Source organism: Salvelinus sp. IW2-2015, linkage group LG13 (assembly GCF_002910315.2).
Source record: "Salvelinus sp. IW2-2015 linkage group LG13, ASM291031v2, whole genome shotgun sequence".
Classification (NCBI taxonomy): Eukaryota; Metazoa; Chordata; class Actinopteri; order Salmoniformes; family Salmonidae; genus Salvelinus; species Salvelinus sp. IW2-2015.
Window position 1 is genome coordinate 7,626,298 of NC_036853.1, and position 9,867 is coordinate 7,636,164.

Sequence of the window (9,867 nt, forward strand, 5' to 3'; positions counted from 1 at the left end):
TTCTTCAAATCTTGGAAACGCCCTATGTTGAAAATTGTTATCCCAGACATTTCATATGCCATCTTCCTGAAGTTATCTACACTCAATGTTCATTTCAGTTGGAGCCACGTGACGCCTAGTTAACAAGTTGTTCAACTTTTCAGTTTGTGTTCCTATATGGGTTTTAAAAGCTATTTCAATTCACCTCCCTTAGCACGGTGACGCTGTCCGTGGTGCTGAAAAGCTAATAGGGGTAGCACTTCGTGGCCCGCGGCGATATGTGCAAGGTGGCGCTGTCCGTTGCCCTGAAAAGGTCAAACGGCGCAAACAAAGCACTTTGTCAAAACCGATGTGAGAATGGCGGCACAGTGGCGCTGTCCGTGGTTCTGAAAAGTTAAGCGGGGCGCAGTAACGTACTGCTCGACCGTGGTTATTAGCAACAAGGTGACGCTGACCATGGGTCTGAGAAGTTAAGCGGCGCAAAGGCTTTGCGTTGAACGGAGCTCCTGCACCATATAGTTTACTGCGTATGTCTTCCTCATTATCTCATGCGTGTCCATATAAGCGAGTAGACCTATAGCCTATATTGACCAGTTGCAAGTTAGTTGCTTCTTTGTCATCATAACAAGACTTATAGATCCTTTTCATTTGCCTTTAGGACACGCATACAGTCTAGCTAAATAATTGCTCGAATACTTTTTTTCACACGCTACAAGGCAAAGGGGGTCAACAAAATAATCTGTGACCGACCTACGCAACTACTAAGGTGAGCTAAACGGTCAAATAACTCCGTCTATGCAATTCGGATGCCTTGCATCAGCGGGATATACAACAAGTGCTCACTGACGCAACTACCCCCTGAACGTATTATCAAAGTGTAGTAGCGTAGCCTACAAAAAGTGCATACCTCTTAGCCCCTGAATCAACTTTACAGCTTTGTCTATTATGCGCCGTGTGCGGAGCTGCCATGGACAGCTATAGGCTATGTGCCATGCTCTCTGTTACTAGGCATCCCAGCAGAGTAGCGGGCTAAGCAGCGAAACCCCAGCACGTGAATACGCCTACGCATTAGCGAAGCCCCCACTGTCTACAACTCCCTGTGTTCGTTGTTGGATCTCTCCCAAATTGCAGGACTAACAGTAACTCTAAACAAATACTATGCACCGTTCATATAGCCACAGTGTTAGTTGTCATTGCCTAAATTATAACAATAACGATTGTATGCATGCATGTGTTCAGATGCCTCAGACATTAGGGCAATGGGCTAAAATATCTGTCATGTTTCGGTCCTAAGGCTACATAAAATAGCATGCTTCAAGATTATGCTGAACTAAAGTATCATCATGTCTGCCTACCCTGATTGCCAGGGTTGAAAGAGACAACTTGTGGCACCTCTGGAGAAGTCGTGATTCCCGCGTGCACAAAAGAAAGCACTTACCCGTCTAAGAAGTCTTGTCTGGCTGTGCTCGAGTAGCCTACAAAAGGGATTCGTCTTAAATGAGATGCTTTTTGAGACCAAGAAAGGGAAATAACTCTAGGAGCCAAAGTGGGACAGTACGCATCTCTTGCGTCAGGACGGACGGGGTCACGCCGTGCTCTTCGTTTCACTTCTCTCTGGGGTGAACATTATTGGTGTGGTTGCTACGATGCGCACCGCGACATATATGTGAATGACTTGGAGATGGGGGAAGTAGGAAAGTGTGAATGAACCGTGTAACGTGATATTGTGAAGCAGAGCGAGACAGGGACTTGTCCCGCTCCATTCATAGTGTCAGACGACCAGGTCCAACCAGCTCTTCACACAGCGAGGATGCAACGGGATCTCCAACAATAACAATTCATTAAAAGCACGAGCGTTTTGTGTGTAGTGAATATTATCAATAGGCAGTCCTTCTTACAATGAGTAGGCTATACCGTGGGCAAACGAACAGCTTTAACGCGGAGACTCGTTCCCGGGCATTGGGAGACAGCTAGAGGAGTTCGCGCGCAGCCACAGGCACACGGCTATTCTCAGCCCGCCAGTCCATTTCACCCGTGTGCTATTGACCTGCATTGACGTCATTGCGTCATTAGGTATCCCTTAGAAACACAGACTTTCTAAAATAGTATCAAATTAATTCAACGGTAGAGGGTGGGGCGAAATGGGTGGGTATGGGTGATGGGGAGAGAAAGGGGGTAAATGTTGGGAGGTCAACATTCGAACGATAGAACATCCCCCTAAACCAGACCATTCTAATACTACCAGACGCCCTGCTTTGAAAATAGAGTTCCGGAGGTTCCTGGTTTTCTGTTCAACCTGATAATTAATTAGAGAGGAACAATGAAAAAACGCAGTGGAACTGGCTTCGCGGTCCAGAGTTGATTTTGAGGGGTTAGTGTGTATGAAGCTGTGGAAGAGCGAAAATATGAAAAATAAATGACTTCGATCAGACTAAAGGCAGCTCTCTCTCTCTCTCTCTCTCTCCCTCTCTCTCTCTCTCTCTCTCTCTCTCTCTCCTGATCTAAAAATAGCGCACATCTCCAGCTGACTGGAGAGAGTATGTTGAAAAACCTCCGCATTTAACCCTTCTTTCTGCAAGGCAACACAGACCCAGAATAGTGCAATTGCCACATACAGAACAAGGACAAGAAGCCTCAGAGACTGACATGCTACAGGCTGCTGCCTTTGTGAGAGCTAATTTGGGTGTTACATTACCTTAACGTTCAGTAGGAAAGCCTTTGTTGATGGGCTGTAAAATCTAAAACAAACTACCTAATTAATTCACATAAAGCTTTTCATTGAGATTATATGACATATACATTATAGATATGAACTGCTGCCAATTATTCGCCAACAGGTGTCATTGTGTTGTTCACTCTCAGATAATGTGGGGGAGGCAGAGTCTTATACTTGGTCACGAATCATAATCTCAGCCAGACTGATGTTTATACCTGGAAAACCCCTGTGTAGAAATCGGACACAGATTCTGGCTTAGTTTGCCCTAAGGTTGCACAATTTCGACAACTTCCCCAAAATCCCATGTTTTCCAGAAATCCAATTAGAATTTCTGGAAAACCTGGGAATTTTGCGAAAGTTAATGGAACTTTGCAACCCCTTATGGAAAAACAATATGATTTCACATGTGCAAAATCACATGATTTCACGTGTAGCATTTGCACGTGTGAAACCATGTGTTTTTGGAACACTCCAGGTGATGTGGATTTTCACATGTGAAATCAGGCGTTTTTGAAACACTTCACATCCGGTGCACTTAAAACAAAGATGAGTCTCTATGACACACACAGTACTTCTAGCATAGCGTTTTCAATGTACATATTTAATCCACTTTGACACATACGAGTATATTATGAGTTTATTTATACAGTCATTATTATTTAAACATTTCCTTACCTGGGATTTTAACTGACAACCTTTTGTGTCACCGCATTCCAATCTGCCTGCTACGCCACCACGTCTGTGGCAATAGCTGATTTCGCCTGTATTCCCACACTTTGGACTTTTGCGCTCAATACTATATTTATAATAGTGATTCAGGGGTAATATTAAAACAGAATAATATAACATACCAACATCAGACAACTATACAGAAAAGCCTACAATTGCTAAAATAATTCAATTAAATCAATGATGAAGGAATAGTCAGAATAACTAAATAAAGATGTCACTCTTCTGCTAAGTGAATGAATGTATATGAGAATGTTACAGACTTTCTGGTTCAGCATAAAAAGGTCAGTGTTCCGTAAATCCAAAGGTTGGGAGTTCGAATCCCAGGATGGGCCATACTTCAGCTGAACAGTGTAAACGCATTCTATGTGAAGTTTCAAGAACACAATTTTTTACATGTGAAGTGTTCCAAAAACACATGTTCACATCTGAAATGTCACATGAAGTATTCCAAAAACATGTTTTCACATGAATTTACATTTGAAGTGTTCAAAAACACATTTTTTTCACATCGTATGAAATCGTGATTTTCCACATGTAAAATACATGTGGTTCAAAATGTGATAACATGAAACTACACCGTTAGCCATTGCTTTTAATTTTGCAGATTTTTTTGAAAATGTACAGTATGTTTCTACAGTAATAGTGTTTCGCTATATATTTACTGTGAATAGCAATGCACTTGGGTACTTTTTTGCCAGTCCTGCAAATTAACTTTGCACGCCTCACTTGTAATTGCATTTAAACTTACAGGATACCTGTTTAGATGCACTTATGGCAAAAACAGATTTTTTAAAATCCTGTAATTTTAGTGAAAAGTGTGGAAACAACTATTCATGTATTTCTACAACTGAACTGTATGTTTACGGTAAATATACTGTACAACAACAAACTGTATTCAGGAAGTACACAGAAATTAAAATTATTTTCAATACTGGAAAATGTGGAATTTGGTTTACTTTCTGAATTGACTGAAAGTTAAATGGAATTGACCTTCAACGTCAGTTAGCACACTTGGGAGTTAACCACACGTAGGATTTGATCTCACAACCTTTTGGATTCCAGAACCCTGRATTTCCTGCTTCACCACTTGTTTACAGGAAGTTAATGTTTATTTTTCAATAACTTATTATCAACTAATTGCAAGTGGGTTATTGTAAAATTCACAGTAATTTACTGTAGCTAATGTGTCAAATTCACTAACCTGGCAGGCTGTTAGGTGAGTATTGAGAAAAAAGAAGGAACCCGCACACTGCTCTTGACAGTGTCAGCTATCAAAAGTTCTGACGAAGGCTGTGAGGATAATACATAAAGCTTATTAAAGAGCAGTGACACTATCAAGAGCAGTGACACTATCAACAGTAGTGATACTATCAAAAGCAGTGATACTATCAAGAGCAGTGACACTATCAAGAGCAGTGACACTATCAAGAGCAGTGATACTATCAAGAGCAGTGATACTATCAAGAGCCAGTGGGACCTATCACGAGCATTTGTGACACTAATCAAGAGCAGTGGATACTCATCAAGAGCAGTGACACTATCCAGAAGCGAGTGATACTACAAGAGCAGTTGACATCACAGTACACTGACAAGAGCAGTGACACTATCAAGCGCAGTCTATCGATGATACTATCAAAGCAGTGACACTATCAAGAGCAGTGTACAGCTATCAAGAGCAGTGATACTATAAGAGCAGTGACACTATCAAGAGCAGTGACACTATCAAGAAGCAGTGATAATATCAAGGCAGTGACACTATCAAGAGCAGTGACACCCACAAGAGCAGTGACACTATCAAGAGCAGTGATACTATCCAAGAGCAGTGCCACACTATCAAGAAGCAAGTGATACTATCAAGAGCAATGGCACTATCAAGAGCAGTGACACTATCAGCTTGCAGTGATACTATCAAGAGCAGTGATACTTATCAAAGGCAGTGACATATACTATCAAGAGCAGACACCTATCAAGCGCAGTGACTACTATCAAGTAGCAGTGATACTATCAAGAGCAGTGATACTATCAAGAGCAGTGACACTATCAAGAGCAGTGACACTCTCAAGAGCAGTGACACTATCAAGAGCAGTGTGCCGGTTCCTTCTTTTTTCTCATTTTATTCAACTGTTACCATGCAACTGCAAAAAAAAGATAGATCAGATGAGCGGGGGGGCTTTTGAATTTTGAAGTAAGTGAGAATTAAAATAACATGGTGACTAGTTATGAATTAAATATTGTATGGCTCTTTGGTAACATACGCGCCTACGGTAGGTCAGCCTATAAAATGTCTGCAGACCTGATAGTAAACAAACTTAATGTTTATGGWCAGAATACAACAGACTAGGTTAACTTGGATGACATTCCCTCTCATGGGACACCAAAAAAGCCACACCTCAAATAAGCCACTCCTGCAATCTTCTGATAGGCTGATGCTGCTACAGTATGCTGCCAATCAGCAAGTGATGTGCATATGTTGTCAACAAAACGTCAGTGAAGGCACAGTAGGTTACTGTCAAGGATTGCTAGTGTCAGGCAACGTTTTTCCAGTAAGTTGTTTTGACCTTTAATAGGTAGTTTCCAGTAAAAAAAATACAAATTCTCAAGTAACTGGAAAATGGACAATAACCTCTGTGCAGTGCAGCTCATTACGGACCCATTCTCTTGGAGAATTTGCAGAATAGTGTCAAAGGAGTTGCTCAGCTTGCATTGGCATTGACATTAAGAAACTGACTGTTAGAACTGTTATGGCTCCATGGATTGATGAGGAATTAAAAAACTGTATGGTTGAAAGAGATGGGGCAAAAGGAGTGGCTAATAAGTCTGGCTACACATCTGACTGGCTGACTTACTGCAAATTGAGAAATTATGTGACTCAACTCAACAAAAAGAAGAATAAACTGTATTATGAAACCAAATTCAATGATATAAAGAATGATGGAAAAAAACGTTGGAGTAATTTAAATGACGGGCAGAAAGACAATTTCAAATCAGATGGCTTATTCATCACGAAACCATTTGATGTTGCCAATAATTTTAATGATAATTTCATTGGCAAAGTGGGCAAACTTGGGCAGGAAATGCCAACAATGAACAGTGAGCCACCGTACTTATGCATAAAAAAACTAATAATGAAAGAAAAGCATTGCCAGTTTGAATTTTGTTAAGTTAGTGTGGGAGAGGTGGAAAAATTATTGTTAATAATGACAAACCTCCTGGCATTGATAACTTAGATGGAAAGCTACTGAGGATGGTAGCTGACTCTATAGCCACTCCCATCTGTCATATATTTAATCTGAGCCTAGAGGAAAGTCTTTGAACTCAGGCCTGGAGGGAAGCCAAAGTAATTCCACTACCCAAGAGTGATAAAGCGGCCTTTACTGGTTCTAACAGCAGACCTATAAGCTTGCTGCCAGCTCTTAGCAAACTGTTGGAAAAAATTGTGTTGGAACTAATACAATGTTATTTCTCTGTAAACAAATGAACACGCTTATAGAGAAGGACACTCAACATATACTGCACTGACACAAATGACTGATGATTGGTTGAAAGAAATTGATAATAAGAAGACTGTGGAACTGTACTGTTAGATTTCAGTGCAGCCTTTGATATTGTTTACCATAACCTGTTGTTGAAAAAATGTATGTGTTATGGCTTTTCAAACTCTGCCATATCGTGGATTCAGAGCTATCTATCTAATAGAACTCAAAGGGTTTTCTTTAATGGAAGCTTCTTTAATGTCAAACATGTAAAGTGTGGTATACCGCAGGGCAGCTCTCTAGGCCCTCTACTCTTTTCTATTTTTACCAATGACCCGCCACTGGCATTAACAGGTGAATGTTTATCAATAATTGGAAGAAGCAATTTCATAAATTCATCAAGTGCAGTGTCTGGATGCTCCTTATTAATCACATCAGACCAACAAATATTTTTAACATCATCCACATAAGAGTTACAGCGAAATCTTTTGTATGATCTCTTATACACTATTTTAGAACCAGCTTTTAGAACTTTGGCTTTCCTGGACATAGCCACTGTATTGTGATCACTGCATCCAATGGGTACAGATACAGCTTTAGAACAAAGTTCTACAGTATTAGTAAAAATGTGATCGATACATGTTGGATGATCTTGTTTCCTGTAGTGTTTGTAAATACCCTTGTAGGTTTATTAATAACCTGAACCAGATTACAGGCACTGGTTACAGTAAAGCTTCCTCTTTAGTGGACAGCTTGATGAAAACCAGTTAATATTCAGGTCCCAAGAAAGTAGACCTCTCTGTTTAATCACATACACTATCAAGCATTTCACACATTATTTAGATACAGACAGTTAGCACTTGGTGGCCTATAGCAACACGACAAAGAAAAGGCTTTAGATGTGCCAAGTGAACCTCCAACCACAACACTTCAAAACACTTGACATAAGCTATTCTCTAAGCATTACAGGGATATGGCTCTGAATATATACAGCTACACCTCCCCATAGGCATTCCTGTCTCTTCTATAGATGTTATATCCTTGTATTGCTACTGCTGTATCATCAAAATAATTATCTAAGTGAGTGTCAGAAATGGCTAATATATGAATGTTATCTGATGTTAGCAAGTTATTGATTTCATGAACCTTATTTCTAAGGGTACATATATTAATATGGGATATTTTCAGCTTTCTTTATATTATTTTCTATATTATAGACATAATATGGAAAAGAGCAAACAAAGCAAGAGAAAAAATATACATTCAGCAGTCCATTAATCAGTTGGTGTGTGTGTGTGTGTGTGTGTGTGGTGTGTGTGTGTGTGTGTGTGTGTGTGTGTGTGTGTGTGGTGTGTGTGTGGTGTGTGTGTGGTGTGTGTGTGTGTGTGTGTGTGTGGTGACTCTTGTTTCTCTGGTCTGAGAGTCCTTTAGGTGCCTTTTGAGAAACAAGATTCCCTGGTCTGATGAAACCAAAATTGAACTCTTTGGCCTGAATACCAAGCGTCACATCTGGAGGAAACCTGGCACCATCCCTACGGTGAAGCATGGTGGTGGCAGCAGCATGCTGTGGGTGTTTTTCAGCGGCAGGGACTGGGAGACTAGTCAGGATCGAGAGAAAGATGAACGGAACAAAGTACAGACAGATCCTTGGTGATAACCTGCTCCAGAGTGGTTAGGATCTCAGACTGCAGTGAAGGTTCACCTTCCAACAGGACAACAACCCTAAGCACACAGCCAATACAACGCAGGAGTGGCTTCGGGACAAGTCTCTGAATGTCCTTGAGTGGCCCAGCCAGAGCCCAGACTTGAACCCGATTGAACCTCTCTGGAGAGACCTGATAATAGCTGTGCAGCGATTTTCCCCATATAACCTGACAGCGCTTGAGAGGATCTGCAGAGAAGAATGGGAGAAACTCCCCAAATACAGGTGTGCCAAGCATGTAGAGTCATACCCAAGAAGACACGAATATCTAATCGCTGCCAAAGGTGCTTCAAAAAAGTACTGAATGAAGGTCTGAATACTTATGTTGTTTAATTTTTTTTATAAATTAGCAAACATTTCTAAAAACCTGTTTTTGCTTTGTCATTATGTGTGTAGATTGATGAGTTTTACATTTATTTTAATCAATTTAATCAATTTTAGAATAAGGCTGTAACATAACAAAATATGGAAATTGAATACTTTCCGGAAGGCACTGTACTTGTTTTTTTTAACTAGGCAAGTCAGTTAAGAACAAATTCTTATTTACAATGACAACCTGAAAGTGTGTTAGTAAAGTATATGTTCCAAGCAACAATCATAAACTTCGTGGCACTGCGGAAATATTGATGCACTCCCAATCAGGAGGTTGCAAGTTCAAATAATTATTGTATACTCTACGTCAAGTGTCCTTGAGAACTGCTAGCTTTATGTTGATGTAATGTTGGTGGTGATAATTGTACAATTATTTACTTGATTGTGGGTGGCTTTTAGCAAAGTGCAGAAATGCATTCTAGCCAATAAGTCTGTGGCCATATCTCTTTTACACTCACAGATCTGGTGGTGTAGCTGCCCTGCAGCAGGACATTACAAGTTTGGTTCACAACACAAAAGATTTACCAGTAATTGAAATCAGAATAAATCTTCTTTATTTTTTWAAATAACACTTTTAAGTTGTTGTATATTAGTTACTTTATTTTTACTGCAACTTAAGGCAAAGTGCAAAAATGTATTCTTGGCAATAAATATATAGCCAATCTCTGTTATGTCCATAGACCTGGAGGCTCGGCAGGAACTTCAGGTAGCTAGTAACCAAGATGTAGTGAGTTCAAATCCCGAAGTGAGGTTCAGTCCCAAGTAATCAGCATACTGTCATTTAACATAAAAAATACACTAACTCGTTGTAAATTTCCTATATTTTCACTAGAACTAGACAAAAACCTCTAGGGGACCATGACACAACGTTCTGAGAACGTCCCTGGAGCAAA